Genomic DNA, 19,515 nt, shown 5'->3' with positions numbered 1-19,515 from the left:
AAAAGCCCTATATCCAACATAGCAACAATTGCATATGTGGATTATGTCCCGCGTCTTTAAGAAAAAGCTAAACTATGACTGATACCTTACAAAATGTTTAAGAAAATAAGAATGTGTTCATTTTGGAAAGATGACTGGCACATTAGCTCAGATTTAAAATAATTTGAGATGGATAAACAGATAATACCTGAAAAATACTCTCAGCAGAAACCTCTCTCATTGTCCAAAAATGGGGATCTTTTAGAAGAGTCTTTACAGGAGTAGTTCTCAAACTTTAGCATGATCTGAATCACCTGGCAGACCCGTTAAACTCAGTGGATTGCTCAGTCCATTGAATCTTTACAACAATCCTGTGCTAGCATTATTCCAATATTCCACAGAGGGAAACCTCATTTTAGAGAGGTTAGCTCACTTGCTAAAGGTCATACATCAAAAGATGCTGACTCCATGGTCCGGGGATGGTGTCTCTAACAAACTTCCAGGTGATGCTGTTGATCCACAGATCACACTTCGGGAGCCACTGCTGTAGAGACTAACCAGGAGAATTAGCAGTAATAGAAAGAAGGGGACTGATAATAGAAGAATGAGTGGAAAAGGCCAAATTCTCCTTTATGACCTTCTCAAAAGGACAAACACGCCTACGGGCTCCCTTGACTCTTCATCCAGAGGAGACCAGGGGAGAAGCTGGCACACTGAATGCCAAAACAGGGCATGGATGCAAGGTATTTCTTTCCAAGCCTTGGAGCCAGGATCTTTAGGGGATCCCTGAAGGAATTTCACCCCCTCTTCAAGCGGCCGATCTGGGGCTCTTCCTGAGGCAAAATGTCCCAGGCCTAGGTGGGATATCAAGACCCTTCTCCTGCATGAGGAGCAGAATACAGACTTCCCCAGTGAGCCATGCCAGCCAGTGTTGTTAAAGGCACAGTCATGCAGGAGCCTACCAAACTCTGATACAAGGAACGTGTTGACATTGGTGATCAGCTAGAGATGGATTTGCCATCTGCTCAAAAGCTTTCAGTAAAGACTGTCGAAGATAGCAGGTAAAGCAGATGCTGGAGGATAAGGGCACTCCTTCAAGGTCCCCTGGGGGGCAGGGTATACAGGGTCAGGGCAGGGGGCCCAGCTCACCTTCCTCCTTCTTCCTTGGGGCCCTGGGAAAGGTCTGGGACTTACTCAAGGGTGGTGGGGGCTTGTCATCAAACATTCTGAGGCTAGTCTAACATAGAGTTGAGGCTGAGGACCGCAGGCTAAGCATGCAGAAGCAGGTGCTATAGGAACATTTCCTGGCACTTGCTATGCACCAGGCACAGGTGTGAGTATTTCACCTGTCTCATTTTGTCCTCATACACCTGAGCTACTACTGTCAGAGCCCAAGTAACCTGCCCAGTGTCACAGATTCTAGTGCTGTTGATTGAAATTCTTACACCACCTGGCCTATCGAGCCAAACTCTTGGGGTCCCTCCCTCCTCTCTGGCTATTCCTCCTTAGTCTCCTTGACTGGACACCCCCTCATCTCCATGATCTCTAATCCAGGTCAACAAACTTTGTAAAAAGCCAGACAGTAAATTTTGTTGGTTTGGCAGGCTGTGAGTCTTTGTCACAAGAACTCAGCTCTGCTGTCATAGCTCCGAAGCAGCCATAGACGACAGATAAAGGAATGCAAATGGCCATATTCCAATAAAACCTTAAACACAGGAGAGGTAACAATCCAGCTGCTGTCTGCCAACCCCTACTCTAAACAACAGGTCCCCGCACCCTTCCCCTGGATCAGCCCTTCAATCTTTCCACCAGCTACATTCATGTCTCTGTGATGCCCTCCAGCCTCAGGCCTCTAACTAACAGGAGCGTGCTGATGACTCCCAAACTCTTAACTCCGACTCTTAGCTTCCCCCTAGACTCAGCCCCCTCTTTCATGTCACCACTCGGGTATCCCACAGACACCGGAACTCAGCAAGTCCAAAGCCGAAGCCCTAAATTCAACCCTCCTCGCCAACCTGCTTCTTCTCTCTCAGCTTTTTCCATCTCAGGAAATAACACATCACTCCAGGTGCTCAGGCCAAAAACCTTGACAACGTGTTTGGTGCCAACTTTGCCCCTATCAGTCTTATCCTCAAAACAAACCTAGAATCAGACCTCCTCCCCCACCTCTTCCAACACTAACACTGGTCATGATGCTAGTCAGCATCATCACTAACCTGGATTGTGACAAAAGTATCCTAACCCCTCTCCTTCCTCTCTTCCCACTCCTTGTCCCCTAAATGTCTATTCTCCACACACGGCAAGAGTGATCAGCCTTTTACAGTAGAAATTAGAGCAGAAATATTGCTCTGCGAAATCCATCCATGGCTCCAGCTCACTCCCAGACCCACCCTCTGCTATCCAGCCCCTTCAGAGCTCTAACCATCTCTTCTCTCAGCCTTCCTCCCTCTGCCCCACAGGCCCCTTCCTATGCCTCCAACTCACCAGCCACATCCCCTCCTCAGGGCCTTTGCACTGGCTGACATCACCTCCCCAGATAGCTTTCAGGCTCATTCTCTGACATCCTCATGAATAAGCTCACATACAGCTTCAATAGTAGGTCCTTTCCTAAACTGCTACACAAATTTATCATCCTGCTCCCTATATCCCTTATCCTGTCTTATTTCTCCTCATAGCACTTATCACTATCTGATCATCTATTTATTTCCTTTTTGTGTGTCTTCCCTAAACAGAATGTCAGCCCCATGAGGAGTGGCACTTTGTCTGTTTTGCTCACTGCTGGAATCCCTGAACTTAGAGCAGTGCCTGTTATGGATCAGACATTCAATATGCTTTAAAACAAACACATGAACCTACTACAGAAAATACAAAGAACCGACATCTCACTTAACTCTGCAGCACTCTCCTAAACAGACAAGGCATTTTCCTGATGAATAAGTTGAGGCACAGAAGCAGAATGAAAGTAACACAGATCATAGCTGAGTGGATGCTCGAACAGGGTCCTTCTGATGGAAGGCCTGGTAGGCCTCTCACGGAGAATATAAAATACATAAATTTCCTCCGATGAATGCCTCCAGGAGGAGGTTATGTTGTGAAATTACTTTTGTATCTTACCAGATGACTCCCAAAGCAGGGCTGATCAAATTATTTCACCGGTGCCTGTCCACATCGCAAAGAATGAGAGTACCTGCTGTTGATGCTGGCTGAGAACAGGGGAGCAGAGCTAAAGGACAGCTGGCCAGGAAAGAAGCAGGGACGGCGGGCGTTCGATTTCTACCTCCTTCCATGAGAGCAGTGATTTTTCAGCCTTTTGGACCATACCCTTTATAGAACATCGAAAGATTGGAAGGGTCAGGAGAGAAATTACATTTTAGATCTACTAATGGAGAAAATCCTGACGACAAAAAGCTGATGTACACTCAGTATCACTTTTCCATTAATTTTTATTTGATCAATCCCAACGGAATCTACAAACAACTGGGAAAAAAATATTACACACAACACACAGACGGCCCGCATAAATGAAACATCACGTACTCCTCTAACAGGCAGCGTGTTTGGTGATTAGAACTGTGGCTCTGGAGCCCGACAGCACGGATTTCAGCCATGACTTCACTTCCTCATAGTAGTGAAATCCTGAACAATTCGCTTCACTCCACTGTGTCTCAGTCTCCTCATCCATAAGGGGATTCAAACGCTATCAGCTTCTCTGGGTCACTGAGTTGAATGAGTCAACGCACGAAAGTTCTTAAGAACGGTGCCTGGCATACAGCAGGTGTACCATAAATGCTAACCATATTATTTAGGGGCAGATAATGTGCTATGTCGGGAAGGGTCCACAGTTCATCTGCAGTCATCTCCCAGCCCCGAAGAACCAGAGAGTGGAAACCACTGCTCTGAAGCAGATTCTTAAAACGTGAATCAACGTCAAGGAGGAGAAGAGCAGTTGTGTGCAGCTTTAAAAGCACTCAGAGATCTTGCTACCTACCATGCTTATCACAGTCCAGAAGAGTTTTCAAGGCCCTACCCTCATTCACTACAGAGACGCTCTGAACCAACTCTATTTCATTTCTAGTTTCTGCAGACTGTGATTTCTAGCACTGTGCTCATTAGGACCGAATTCTATTAGAGTACAACAACGGCAACTGCCCCCTGGGGTTTCTTATAAAGGGATTTTATATCTGTTTGTAACCAATAAAAACCTTATTAGATTTAATACATTGAGAGCTTAAGACTCCCCTTCAGTAGGAACTGGTAATCACTTTTTTTTTAAGCGCACTGGGATTTTTTTCATTGTAAATAAACTTTTCTTTATAAACATAGGATCACTCTTAAAAGTTTAGAAAATGTAAAGAGAAGAAAGTAATCATCCATTGCTTTCCTTTCCCCTGTCCCCCAACTGTATTCAAATTTTGGTAAACTTAAAGGGGAGTAAGTCTTAACCCCATATGCTGATGTGTCATCTCCCTGAGAACACTACAGCTCTGCACCTCTGTGGGAACTGACCTCCCAAGATTCGATGGGTCTGTTTGGTGGCCCCGTGTGGGCCCCAGAGGTGACAGAAAGGAAAAGGGCTTTCCCTGGGTGCATGCCTGTACCCCGGCAGCCTTGATCAGAACCACAGGGCTGGGGCTGCAACCAAAGAGTCAGCAGTGAGCTCTCAGCAACATGTCCAGCCAATCCCACAGGTGAAGACAAGATGGGCTGGCCCACCCATGTCTGTATCTGGAAATGTTCTAGAAGGAGCTACCTAACACTGATGATGGCTGAGACCTCTGTGGAACAGAACTGAGTGTCTGCGGTAAATGAAACCTTCTTTGCATTGCATTTATTTTTATTTATTTATTTAACAAAAATTTATGGAGAGCCTCCCATATCATGCATTATTACGTCATGCATAGGGGTTATTCTCCTGATGATAAACATTTGAAAAGAGATGCTGCCTTATGATAAGATAAGGAATCAGCAGCTGCCTGTCTCTCAGGGCAGTGACTGCAGAGGAATGGGGAGGGGCTGTGACAGGGAGGACCACACACCACACAGCAGCAGGTGTGCTTTGTAAAATACAGTACAAACTGACTGGCAGCGGTTTCACACCTGCCTGGCGCCTTCCACTCTGAATCTCCAAAATGCAGAAGTGTCTGTCTCAAGCTCTGTAGATGTGAGCCGTCCTGGGCTCTCCCACAAATGCCCTGTACTATCTCTCGCTGCCCGGAGGACACTTCTTTTCTGCACTTCAGCCTTTCAAATAATGGACATAACAATACCAAAGATGCTGTGCTAAGTAATAAACACCTAATGGAGGACAGAGATTGGATCATGGAAAGATACAAACACAACTTAATGAGAAGATGCTAATGCTGGGAACTTTGAAGCCCTACCAGGGTTGGTCGCGGGATGGACCACACTCAGGTACGAGCCAAGTATGAATCACAACAGGTGTTTGCCCCTTTGCAGCTGAATTGTGCTCTTTCTCTTCAGCTCCTCCTGCTCTGGAATAACCAGCTTCCCGTAAGCTACCATGCGGGGTGCAGGATCCAGCCAACGGTACATTCTCAGGAGTGCACGTGTGCACAACGAAGTCACTGCAGTGCCGGAGAGCAGAGCAGGCAAGGTCAACAAGAGTGTCCCAGGCTCCAGGGAAGAAAACAGATGCTCAAGCAGGAAAAATAATTAAAAGACATCTGAGTATAGGTAAAAGAGTATTTTTATAAACCTGTAGAGAAGTCAAGAGCAAGACCAGTTAGACCAAGTCAGTGTTAGATCGGGAGTTTATGCTACATAGTAAGTTTATGATCTTGGTCAAGCAGCTCTCTAAGCCTCAGTTTCTTTAATTGTACAAATGCGGTACAGTTCCTAATCCATGGGATCAAATGAAAAACTTACGCAACGCACCTAGTGTAACAGAGCCCCGGGCATATAGATGTTTTATAAACTGAGGCAACTACTCTTGTGTTTGTGGAGGAGTATGTAATGGAGGATGTCCTAGTAAGAGGCTGAGGATAAACAGAACTTTTTCCTTTTTTAAGAACTGAGGATGTAAGCCTTATGCTATGTGGATCAGGTAACTCCAGCCCAAGGGAGTAAAACAGCCGTTTGGGACTCTCGGTCCTGCTCTGGCCCCAAGTGATCCAACCTGCCAGTATGAGCCATGTATATGGTGGGTGGGATCCAAGGAAGGACATGGGCAGAAGAGCACTGTCTGAGATTCGTTTCCACAAACATTTCCCATAGTCACACCTTCCATGGCTCTGTGCTGGGTGCTAAGGCTAGCCCAAGGGTGAATAAATCCTGACCTGCTCCAAACTAGGATAGGTCCCCGTGTGCGCAGAACAAAGCAGGTTCCAATGGTGAGGGACAGAGCAAGGGCAAGTACACACAGGTCATTCTTCCACTGGAAGGAGCTCATAGCTAAGGCAAAGATCAAGTGAGAATGTCCTTCAGGAGCCAACCAAAGACCGTTTCAGACAGGAATGAGTCCGCATCTACAAATGAGTATACTGTCAAATGAGAGTGAGTGCTAAGCAGCAGTGGCAGAAGGGTAGGTTGAGGCTGGTCATGAAACTGGTACTTAGAGAGATTCACAGCCCCTGACTTCAGGCTGCCAACAGCAGTCAGAGCAGGCAAGCTGGAACGGATGCATTTCAGCCCGTGTCAAGGTGTCCCCACCACCCAACACTCATCATGGGCTCCAGGGGTGCCAATGGCTTCCTGGCCCCTTCTATGCAGCAGACGCAACCCACGAATTATTCCTGAAAGAGCAAAGACTCTCAGATGAGATGCAGCTGCCAGTCCAATGGGAATGTGGCAGTTAGTAAATGCAACCGCCACAAAAATGAGCGAAGACCGCTTACCATACACCAGGCATGGTGTTCAATGTCTTCTTAGTATTAACTCATTTAATCTTCCCAAGAAGCCTGAGATAGATACTATTATTCTATTACTAATTTTCCAGAAGAGGAAATGAGCACAGAGGTTAAGAAGCTGGGATGAGGGACGCCTGGGTGGCTCAGTCACTTAAGCTGTTGCCTTCAGCTCAGGTCATGATCCCAAGGTCCTGGGATCGAGCCCCGTGTCGGGCTCCCTGCTCAGCGGGGAGTCTGCTTCTCCCTCTCCCTCTGCCTGCTGCTCTGCCTACTTGTGCTCTCTCTGTCAAATAAATGAATAAAATATGTTTTTTAAATATTAAAAAAAAAAGAAGCTGGGATGACTCTTTAGAACTCTCTGGTAAACGTGCACTGCTGCCATTCACAATTCCTTCTCACACCCTATTATAGTTATTTTCCAGCCAGATCTGTAGGTTAAAGGTGCACACAATGGCTGTGAGACTTAATAAAACCAAACAACTTAGGGGAGCTTTCATGCTCCTACTTTTGCCTCATTAGCACGGTTATAAAGAATTGAGCTAATGGAGCACAGACCGTGTCCTTGACACTTGTGGGTCCACCATATGACCTTGACCAGGCTGACGAGGTGCCGCACTGCTGGTTTTCTCTTCCTGCTGCCATGTGTCCCCAGCTCATCCCCTTGCCCTTTGGCTCTAGCACTTCCTTTTCTACTTAACCTCCTACCACCCAACCCACCCCCCAAACATCTCAATCCACAGCTACGTGGATCTGTGGTCTTAATTGCCAGCAATTAAATGTGAGTATGGACACAGGCTGGAAACCGGGCTAGTGATTTTCTTAGCCAGAGAAATAAAGTGGAAAAGACAGTACTTCACCCTGAGGGAGATATTAACTAAACTAGTTTTATCAAAATCTATTTATTTGGTTCTAGTGACATGATTGTTTAAACTGGCTTTAACTGAGCACTTTGTCATCCAGAAGCAGCCAACAACTACCTTAGGACATCTAAGTAAGTCACACTAGCAGGTAGAGCCCAGGTGCATGTGTGGATGCCAAGACAGCACGTGACCAGGTACATGTGGGATTGTGGGCTAATAGTGACAATTGGATTAGGCTCGAAGCCTTGTATAAACAACCAGGGTCACCCAGAATACCTGGTCCCCAGCTGAATGGCTGACAGGCTCGATTTTTAACTGGCTGGCAGTTCCCCCGGCACCAGCAAAAACTCAGTTTCCAGGGCAGTCTTTCTCTGCAAGCCAACTGGCACAAAGGAAACCAAACACCACGGAAGCACTAGGAAAGAGAACCTATTGATGCTTGTTTCTTAGGGGCTTAGGTTCCTCCTCCTATTGCCTGATGAAACAGCCGCAGGTCCCAGTCTCTGTCCCCGCTGGCTTGTGTCCATTTCTGAGTGTCTGTATCCTCTGTGATCCAAGAAGGCTTAGAGAAAGCCCTACGTGGGTAAAAGTACTAATTTAGCAATAGCAACATGTTTCTAGGCCCTGAATGCCTCCATTTAACATTTGACTTTGGCTCAGAACATTATGCCCCCAAGACACCAACATCTCTTTGGTGTTCTCCAAGTCAAGGGTTCTTCAAAGTACGTTTCTCACTTCCTCATTGTCATAGTAATATTTGAGCCATTTCTATGCTCCAGAGAAATAACCAAAGTTTTCTTTTCCTTTATGAAAATCCTAGAAACCGTACTCAGATGAAAGGGAAATAAGACAAAGTGCAAGCAGGAATCAAACTAAAGACTCCTTTCCAAGCAGACCAACCCATCATTTCCATGGACAGAAGCCCTCCCTGGTCTCCTAACCAACCCTCAGTTTTCCAGAATCACTCTAGTACAGGCGCTCTCTGTGAAAGAACACTCTGTCCTAGTGACCTCCCCCATCTCAATTGGCTTATAGAGAGAAATCTAATCAATCTGATCAATTTAGATGTCCCTAAAAAGCTTATTCAGTCCCATCCTTAATCTGAAGAGCTTACCTTTGTATATACTAAATAATTAATATAATTACACAGAATCCATGTAATACCTATGATAAATTATATGCCCCAAACTCTGGACACAACTGCTTGGGAGCCTAATGTGATTTAACAGATAAAACCCACTATTTAAGTAAATCATTTGTCAAACTTTGAAGCCATGATAATGTATGCACCTAGACTTTTATACATATCCTCATAGCTGGCTTAGATGACTCAATCATTTTCTGAAATATTTCTAATTTCCTTATGAACGCATTAAAAGCAAAGCACTCTTGCAAAACCAAACAAAGCCAAACCAAACCACCAATGTTGCTTGGAAACAAACAAACAGAAGACAGCTGCAGTCCAGAGGTCTTCCAGTGGTATTGTCTCAGGGGAACATGAAACCAGGTGCTGCAGAACTGGGCTGCACTCACAGTTTTGCCATGATTTATCTGTAGGACAGGAGTCATTTAACTTTCTTGACTCTCAGTTTCTGTACACAACGTTAAAGGTTTTTGTTTTTCATTCACCCATAGTTCCTCTACTCAAAGATACGCTAAAATGTTAACAGTGGCTCATTTCTTCCAGCCTTTTCTTCAGATAAATTTTTTATCTACAGCCATGTCTTCAGCCACACACATACCCACATTCATAGCTATATCCTAGGAACAATATTGTATAAAACACATGATTGAATTTTTAGCTGTTTTCTGGCCCTAAATAATTCTGGGATTCTAGGAATAACGAGGACTAACAATTACCCCATTGTTGGTGTGGATGGTGGAGTTTAAAAGATACGTAGTGAACGCCTGCTTACTCAGAATGGCTGGGGAAGGACTCTTACGGATCACAGATATCCCAGATAGCTGAGAGCTGGTCAGCACAGGTGCAAGGTCAAGTGGGCAGAAGGAACAGGACAAAGAGGATAAGGAGACCAGAGACCAGGGCAGCTCTCAGGGGACTCTATAAGGAAAGAAGCAACACAAAGAGCAAACATGCAGCCTTAGAGGGACACGTAGAGATGCCAATCAAAACAGCCATGATGAAAAGTCATAAATCACTCCCATAATCAGCAGGAATAAAGAAAACTGGAAAACTGGGAAGTCTCTTACACCACTAGTGCGGTCATCTCAGGCTCTCTGGAGAGCGGTTTGAAAATTTCTATCATGAGCCTTAAAAATAAGATTACCTTTTGATCCAGTAAAGGAGAAGGCAAAGTTGGCCCCCATTGTTGACCCTTCCCTAAATCCCTGAGTCTGTCACATGACTCTCCAGTACCCTCTAACTGTGAATAGGGCAAAATGCCCTGCCCCTTGACCCTGGCCTTAGTCAGCTGACTTGCTTTGTGGTGTTAGTAAATGTGATACAAGCAGAGACTTGAAAAGCATGTGTAAGAATAAGCTTGCCATGTCTCTAGCCAATGACATGAGAACATACTGGAGCCAGCCTGCTGGAGAATGAGAGACAGAGCCAAGTTCCCCTGTCGCCCCAGCTCTGGCTAGCCTGTATCAGCTGACAGCCAGCCAATCAATGCTCAGACATGACAGCAGGCCCAGCCAAGATCAGCAGAGCCAGCTGGCTGACCCCCAGCTGACCCCAGTCAGGTGAACAATAATGCTTACTATTTATGCCACACAGTTATTTGTTTTGCAGCATTGTCATAGCAACAGACAACTAATACTTCCATCAGCTCCACTCTAAGAATGTGTCCAAAATAAATCATCATAAATCTATACAAAGACCTGGCCACATGTATGCTTATCACAACATTGTTTATTATATGAAAAATATAAAAACTTACATGACAAGAAGGAGATCCTAGTTAATTAGATCATGCCACATCTGTATAATGAAACACCCCCCAGCCGTCGGACATTATAGAAAAGCATTCGGGAAGATGAAAGACTATTTACCATGTACTAAACCGATCATCACACTATGTATAAAATGATACCATATTCGTAAACAGGTATGATTGGAATAAAAAATAAAAAAGACTGACACATAAACACCAAAATATTACTAGTCATTTTCTCTGGGTGGTATGCCCATGGGAGATTTGTATATTCTTGATTTCGTTTATATGCCATTTCTACAGTAAACTTGTGTATCTTTAGAACTGTCTTTTAAACTACTGCTGGAATTAGGAAGAGGGCCCTCAGCAGACAAGGCCACTGGTGCTGTTCATGGAAACACGAGGGACAAATTGAGATGGATAAATGTGGACTGATACCAGTCGGAAGCCAGCGCCACGGAGATGGCGGAGGAAGAGACAAATGCTGGAAGAAAAGTCTGATCAGGGTGAGCGCGGCTCTTTCACCTGACTCTCTCCATTTTCTCCTCTTTAATTTGGGATGGGGAAGAAAAGGACAGCTGCATTATTAATGCATTAATTATGATAATATTCTGTGCACGACAAATACATGTCAAATCATCCTCATGCCAAATTGAAAACTGACATTTCTACTTCATGAATATTGCTCCATCAGTGACATTTATTGTACGTTCCCAATCTTGCGACAGTGAATGTCAGGTCAACTATCAAGCGTTTGCTTTCCTTCCACTTTATTTCCTATTTTAAAGCAGTAGGCTGTCAGTGTTAATTGGAATGCAAAGTCAGATTGCACTCGGAGAATCCGCGGACTCGTGCTTCCCGAACATCTTGCATTGGTCCCTGGAAAACCGAACAGCACCAGGGCTGCCCGCCAACCGCTATCTTCGTCTTCATCCTACTTAAGCCCAAAATCGCCACCACTGCTCCAGCCTGACCCATGTCTACTTTCTGTTTCGTTTTTTCTTCAGAACACTCATCACCACCTACAACACTGTATATTTACCTATTTTGTAGATCGTCTATCACTCTCCATTAGAATAGAAGCTCTCGAGGGAAGGGATTTTTGTCTTATCCACTGCTACATTCCCAGCACCTAGAATAATCCCAGCATATAGTAAGGGTTTGATGAATATTTGTTCAACGAATGAATCACTTTGCATGAATGGACTTTTTGGAATCTCCAGAGGTGAAGGGTTCCAGCCAAAAATTTCATCCCATTAAAACCATATGCTGCTTTTCTGAATCCCAAGGTTATTAGTGACTGACAAAAAGGGCTTTTTAAGAAAACTACATCATGTATACACAACTAATGAATCATCGAGCCTTACATCGGAAACTGGGGATGTACTGTATGACTAACATAATAAAAAATTATAAATATTAAAAAAAAAAAAAAGAAAACTACGTCATGGGGGACCTGGGTGGTTCAGTCAGTTAAGCATCTAACTCTTGATTTCGGCTCAGGTCATGGTCTCAGGGTCATGAGATCAAGCCCTGCATGAGGTTCTGCCCTCAGCGGGGACTCTGCTTGGGATGCTCTCTCTCCCCCTCCCTCTGCCCCTCACCTCCCTGCACCCATACACTTGAACAAGCGTGTGCACGCACTTCTCTCTCTCTCTCTAAAATAAATAAATAAATTTTTGTGTTTTTTTTTTTAAAAAGAAAGCTGCATCATTTAGGCACTCATTTTTCATCTCCCATTTCATGTTCACTCTTGAAAACCCTCAACTACACCTCCACACCCCTGCTACGTGTCTGTTATATGACTGCCCCATGTCACTCACTGATCACCAATTCCCAACTCCCATGTTTCCTGGAAATTTTCACCAACCCCTTTCTACGCAGTTCCTAAAGCTACCGAGAAGCATTTACTCATGATCTAGTATGTGTTCATCACTAGGCTAGGGAGGAACAAAGAAGAAAACACATAGCCTGTGAGAGCAGAAGTGTATAATATAGTGGGAAGAAAAGAAATCCTTGGATATGACATCATCTGGAAGGTCTGCCATAATTTCAAACTTGCTATGCCCCAAACTGAACTTACCATACGTCTGCCAAACCGTCTCCCCTAGCATTTTCCTATGAAAATGGCATGTCATCAATAACATTAATTATACTAAAAGCACAAGTCATTATTCAGTAAATAACATTTTATCAATGATCACATCATCACAGCAATCACAGAAAAGATAAATCATGAATTTTTACCAAAAAAGAAATCAAAAAGAAAAGTGTTTTCTATATTTAAGAAATAAGGAATGAGTGTGTGTGTGTGTGTGTGTGTGTGTGTGTGTGTGTGAAGGTTCAAATAAGTAAATTCATTTTCAGTGAATAAACATAAAATAATTGCAAACTGCAAAAGAACATTCACGGAAAACAGTTACTAAGCACCCAAGGTTAAAAGAATTTCAGAAAAATGAGGGAGATGTAGCTTGAGCTGGATGTCCAGCATGGTGCAGAAAGTTACAGAAGACACCCCCTTGCTGTCCCTCCCCCACTTCTGAGGGCTGGTAGGCCACAGGAAACCATTTCTACTGTTTCAAGAAATAGCATTCTTCTTATCAAAAAGGCATTTTAAAAATAAACCAACGTTAAAGAATTGTCCTTTAACCGAAAAAAAGTCTACCCCTACATTTTTAAATTAAAATGTGTCTTTTATGATAAGTAGCATAAGAGTTGATGAAGTTATTTCTTTAAAAGTGATCCATGTTGGTCACCATGATTGATTTAAATATGTTATTTTGAAATTCCAAAGTTAGACAATCACTAATCGAGCTTACCCTCCACCAACAGGGGAACTGTGACCACGGGAAACGGTATCCACTAATGATCTTGGGATGTGGGTGCACATGTGCCTATAACCAAGTCCTGACACATTACATCATTAAATGTAGACAGAGAAATCAGAATAGCATCCAAGCAGCAATATGCCTTCTAGGAAGACTGGAAGTCTCCACAGTCTAAAATAATCATTTAATGCTCTTGGAGCACTCTGATCCAGAAAAGGGTTGGTTTCGGATCTAGATTCAGAAGGCTGCCCACCATGGCCTCTGGGGATGGAGCACACAAGAGATCTCCCTCTGTAAATAGCCAGGGCCCTGGCATCCGGGCACCCTGAAGATGGGCAGGCTCTACAGACCAGACTACCTAGTGGCCATGAGAAACCCGCCACCTTCCACATGCATGGCTCTCTGGCATACAGCCGAGCATGGAGGGGGAAGCAGGGGAGAGGGAGCCTGAAACTGAAAAGACAGAATGAGAGAAGCGACAGGAAAGGAGTGCAGTCAGGCAGCTCAGCATCGTGTCAGTAGAAACGCCAGATGTGAACTGTAATTACTTTCCCCCCAACTCTGTTGGTGTTTTACAAACCAGGACTGACACTTGAACAAAGAGCCTTGCAAAAGCAGGCAGGAGCTAGCTATGTAAATAGCCAGTGCTTTGGCTTTACCCAAAGCCTTTTTCAAAGAGTAGAGATGACAGTGGTGGCAGCCTCCCAACAAACACACCGCAAGGAGCAGGTGCATATAGGTCTGGCAGTGTATAAATTCATCCAGCATAAGGAACACTTAATTGTGAACCCCTCAACTCCCAAGGCTGGGGAGGTACTAACTCAGCGGGATATTTGTTAGTGAGAGGAAGGAAAAGAGGAGGTTTATAAAAGCAGCCTGGAGCCTACGGCATATACCCGGTTCTAGCAGACTTATCACCAGGTTCATTGGGGCCCCTGAGGAATCTCAAGGCCAAGATGCACTCTGCGTTATATAATTGTGTGTTTGTACAAGATCATGCGGGATCTTCCCCTCTGTATCTCTACCTCTTTCCAACAACAAAATCAAAAGAAATGGTATTCTTACACAACTATCAGTGTCCAACGTCTAGTAAACGCTCAACGTTTGTAGAGCTGGAAAGACTTGAAATGGAGAAAACCATAGCCAGGCTGCACTCCAAACACAGTCCTATTCAAAAACCTCTCATCTTGTTTCTCCGCCAATTTGGGGGTATCTACATTGCCAACAAAATGGAGACTTACCCCAAAAGGCAACTAATGCTGCACATAAAACTGAAAGTTTGGTTTTGTCTTCTAAGTTCAAAGATAAAATCAGGCCCCCAATCATCATACTCGGTCAGTTTTATCTCCTAAATTATTTCCTCCTCTGTCCTCTCAGCTCTATCCTCAATTCCTCAGATAACAACTCCTCATTGGTCTCCCTGCCTTGGGTCATCCTCCTCTAATCCATACCCCAGACGGCGGCCAGTTTTCTTTCAAAGTTTGTGATGTGTCACTTTACTGCTCTAAAAACCATCACTTCTGGGCAAGGTGGAAAAAGATGTGATGGGTAAGCTGGAGAAGCATACATGGAAGACGAGGAGAAATGCCAGAAAGCTGCCAATAGCAAGGGTGACGTCCCAGGGATAGCCTGACGGAGTCCCTGGCTCCTGGCACCGCCATCACTGGGCCCCAGATGGGCTGCTGCCCACACCCCCAACCCCTGCCCTCAGCAGTGTGAACTCTTAGGCTCTGTGGTTTCTCTAAGGCTAGGGAAAGTGAGGCTAAGCTTTTGGGCTTCAGTAATAAGATGAGGGTCCTGTCTTCCTTTCAGAATCACGCAGGTGAACTCCACAAACACAGAAAGGTGGCTCAACTACTGGGCAGCTTCAAAAAATTACAAGTACAATCATCTAATCAAACGGAGTTACTTTTTGCCTGTTTCTCAGAACATGGCGAGCACAGCAAGGATCTACTCCCACTCATCTCTATTTCTCAGCCCTCGGCACAGCATCTGACCAGACACAGAGAAACGAAGACCCACTGTCTCTTTTTGCCAGGTTCTGAAAGATAGAATACTGGTGGGATGCTGCTGGAAAACTGCCTGACCACCCAGAGTTGCATAATGGGCTTAAACTTAGAACCAACATGAACCTGACAGAATTCCCTATATTTCCCATCTGAGCTTCAAGCTGAACCCTAAAAAGCTCTATAGCTTAAAAAATTCCAACGGGCAGAACGGCGCCAAGAAAAATCATTCCGCCATATGCCAGGTGTTCTACATATAGTAAGTGACTCATTTAATGTTGATAAACACTGTTATGGATGGAATGTCTATACCCCCCCCCAATTCCTATGTTGAAATCCCAACCCCCAACATGATAGCAGTAGGAGGTGGGACCTTCGGGAGGTAATCAGGTCATAAAAGTAAGCTCTCATGAATGGGATAGCATCTTATAGAAGAGACATAAAAGAAATGATTTTTCTCTCGGCCATGTGAAGACACCGTATCTGCCGGCACCTTGAACTTGGGCTTCCCAGCCTCCAGAACTGTGAGAAATACACGTCTATTGTTTAAGCCACCAAGTCTATCATACTCAGTATGAGCATAAGACGAGCCCTTTGAAACAGGTGCTGTCGCCAGTTTCAGAGGAGGAAACCTACCCATGTGGAAATGGAGAATGGGCTCTTGCCCTCTGGACCACAGCTTCTGAAAGTGTGGTCCCTGGGTATCCACACCTCCTGAGCAACTGTTAGGACTGCAAAGTCATGGGACCCACCACAGACCCGCTAAATCAGAATCTCTAAGGGGCCCAGCAATCTAGAGTTTAACAAGCTCTGCTGGTGTTTCTGATGCCCACAAAAGTCTGACAACCTCTTCTCTACAGCAGTTTTTCCAGAAGTATGATATACCTTCCGTCGAGGTTTTGACACATTCGCCACATGAACGAACTTTTTTTTTTTTAATTTAGCTGCTAGGTATTCATTTTAATATATAATGGGTAAAAAAAAAAAAAAAAGAAAAGAAAAGAAAACCAACACCTGGCTCACACACCGAACCCGTAATTTCATAGACACACTGCTTAGGAAGACGCCAAAACTATTTAAGTCAAACAAGACAATCAGTATAAAGAAAACCAATACTGTCATAGAAAGTGACTAAAAATAGTGAACCACCTGTCTATAAATTACTAAAGTCTGGGATACACATCACCACCTCCCCCCAGTCCCAGCTGTAAACTAAAGATGAGATGAGCCCCACTTCTCACTGGGATTCTTCCAGGGTCCACTACCCTTTCCAAAATCACCTCTACTTGAAACCTAAACTTAAACTTTTTCCATGCTAATTAAAATTAAGAGGGAGAGAAGTTTGTAGTTCCATCTTCTCTGGCAGAATGAGAGCTTGAGAACCCAGAGAGAAAGGGATAAGGAAGGAGAAAACACTATAAAAGTGGAAAAGGGCTCAGAATTGGGAAGCCACGGGTCATGAAGGCAAAGTCTGCCATCTTCCCCAATTACCGGTCCCAGTGTCACTCACCACCCATCCCTGGGTACTTACTTGTTGGCAAAAAGACGTTCAATCTGGCAAGGTTAAAATGGGAAGGGCAGTCAGGGCCCATATCATAATTTTTCTGCTACTACTACTCCTCCTACTACTGATAATAATACTTGCTTACTATTATTATTTTTCATAATAATGCCACTTAAACCCCACTCAATAAGAGGTTTAACAAGCCCATTAAGAACAGGAAACCTATTTCCTGCCTGGCACTGTTTACGCACATCACTAGGAGACACTCACTGGCTGGGGGAGCCCCATTAGCTCTAACCAAGAGTCTTGGCAGGAGCTCATGAAAGGAAAATAAATCCCTCAAGTAGAATTACCGTGTGGTCAGTGAGGTCATAGCTCCTGTCTGGCTGAGCTGTACTCTAGGCTGAGGATCCAGAGATGCACCAGGGTCACTGTATGGTCATACTAGAGACAGGGATCGTCCTGCCCCTCTAGCTTTTGAAGCCAACTGGGCACAGTCTGCCAGTACGACCAGCTCTGGGGAAAGCTGAGAGGTGCTAAAGGCCAGTTTCTTATGTACCTTCCTAGCTACTGTTCTTCCATAAGAGACCACATTCCCCACTCTCACCTGGCTCTTCATACTCTTCTTCTGCCTCCTGGTCCCTCAGAACCCGTGCTCTACCATGGCTTCTTTTGAGCCAAGAGACCACTACTAGACCCATGCTTCCACACAACTTCCCTCTGTGGCCTTCCCCTGAGAAAGGACTGTGTCTACCTAACCCAGGAAGCAAAGTCACCACAAGTGTTTAAGGATCATCCATGGTGGAAGGCCTCAATATCACAATGTCCGACCCAGGTAAGGAGAAGCCAGAAGTCACCTTTCCCAGGAGCTCCAAGGATCCAAAGCGATGAATCCCCCCGGTGGATAGATTCGATAGACCTGTGCCCAGCTCAAACCAGTCAGGAAATACTCCAGTACCAGGGGGGCTCTCTGAATCTTTCTGCCCGCCCTCAAGCCAAATCACACACCAGCCACAGACAGTGGGCTTTGCATGAAGGCTGGTTTCCTGGTCCAGAGCTCAGTACCTCGCACGCCGAGAGACGCTTTTGCCCAGCAGAGGGCAGCAGCCGTCAGAGGCTGGAGCCACTGGTGTGCAACCATCTCAAGCTCCGGTGAAAAACAAGGCCAGGAAGCGAGGGAGGAAAGGCAGGCGGTTGGAGCCAGGGAGGAAGCAGGAGAGCTTGCCACTTGACTGCTCTGCTGTCAGCTCACACCTCTGGGGGAGGCTGCTTTTCCAGCCAGTGCTCCCCACGGCCCAGTGCTTTCTGGCTAGTCGGCCTCACCCCCAAATGGCCAGTTTGGAAGGCTTTTTGGGTTATTAATCTGGCCCAGCGAGCACCAGCATACTTAAACCTCTTTGCTTTCCCTTACTCAGCTGCTGATGCCACATGGAAAACTAGAAGAAAAAGGAAAGGAGAGAAAAGTCCCAAAGACATTTCCGTCAGAGGTAGTTCTGCTTTGTGCAGAACTGTACTTTGTGCAGCCACTTGCTCTCACCGGCAGCGACGCGGACATGAGAACTGGGCTGACCACCCCAGACGCCCAGGGCCAGAGGTCAGTCTGTCCTTGCTGGGCTATGGCCAAAGCCGGCTGAAGAGCGAGATCTGTCGGAGGCATCTGGTTTTTAGACTGCCCTGTGAGAGGAAGCAGGCTTAGCACAGGCTCCGGGATTATTCTGGAACGGTGAGCACCACCACCGCCGAGCTGGATACAACTCATCCCCCAAGACACTGAAGAGTCTTCATTGGGGCAGAACTTTCAAGGAGTGGAGGGAGCCAAATCCGAGTGTTCTGAAATGTTTCAGGGACAGAACCTGGTGAAATGCTCCATGTGCAAGGCATGTCCAGGGTCAGCTTTTTGCCACACACTTAGCCTTCCATCTCACCTGACCTAACGGGTGCGATTGCTAGGCTATTGACAAGGGAACGGAAGGCAAGCCGAGGACCAAGCAGAAGCTGACACCCCACAATCGCCCTGCCATGGGATATATGTGACATTCCTCAGGCACTCCTGGCTCCCCTAAAGCTAAGGAAAGGAAAAACAAATAGTTAGAGAGACCACAATCCTACAAGACGTGAGTCTCCCTCAGTTTACCAATGTCTTAGCCATCTACAAGAACAAAGCATTTCTATCAATAACCTAGCTTCCAGAGGGAATGTAAATACAATTAAATGTCCAAAGAACCTGCAGCCCATTGACAGATGGGCCCATTGAAGCAGGGGGCAGAGTGTAATGTTCCTCCAGGAAGCTCCCAACTATCTTCATGTTAATGACCTGCTAGAGGCAAAAACAACCTGAACTTGACAATGGCAAGGCCTCCAGTATCCTGTGAGTCTTCTTTAACATATGAAAATCCTTTTGAAATCTCCCTTTTCCTTACATCCCCCAACTCCATAGTATATAATCAGCCACCCCTCACAACCTGGGGCAGCAGCTCTTTCTGTCCACGGGTCCCCTCCCCGTGCTTTCATAAACCGTCATTTTTTTTTTAAAGATTTTATTTATTTATTTGACAGAGACAGAGACAGCCAGCGAGAG

General features: G+C 45.3%; 1 protein-coding gene across 2 annotated transcripts in view; it reads right to left on the bottom strand.

Moving 5' to 3' along the window:
* NRXN3 (neurexin 3) overlaps positions 1 to 19,515 on the bottom strand; it is a 1,516,445-nt gene that overhangs the window by 1,134,547 nt on the left and 362,383 nt on the right. The gene's annotated exons all lie outside the window — the stretch shown is intronic.

The sequence above is a fragment of the Ursus americanus genome, chromosome 26, assembly GCF_024610735.1.
Source record: "Ursus americanus isolate L20-20 chromosome 26, mUrsAme1.1.p, whole genome shotgun sequence".
Lineage (NCBI taxonomy): Eukaryota > Metazoa > Chordata > Mammalia > Carnivora > Ursidae > Ursus > Ursus americanus.
This window is presented reverse-complemented; position numbering and strand designations above follow the sequence as displayed.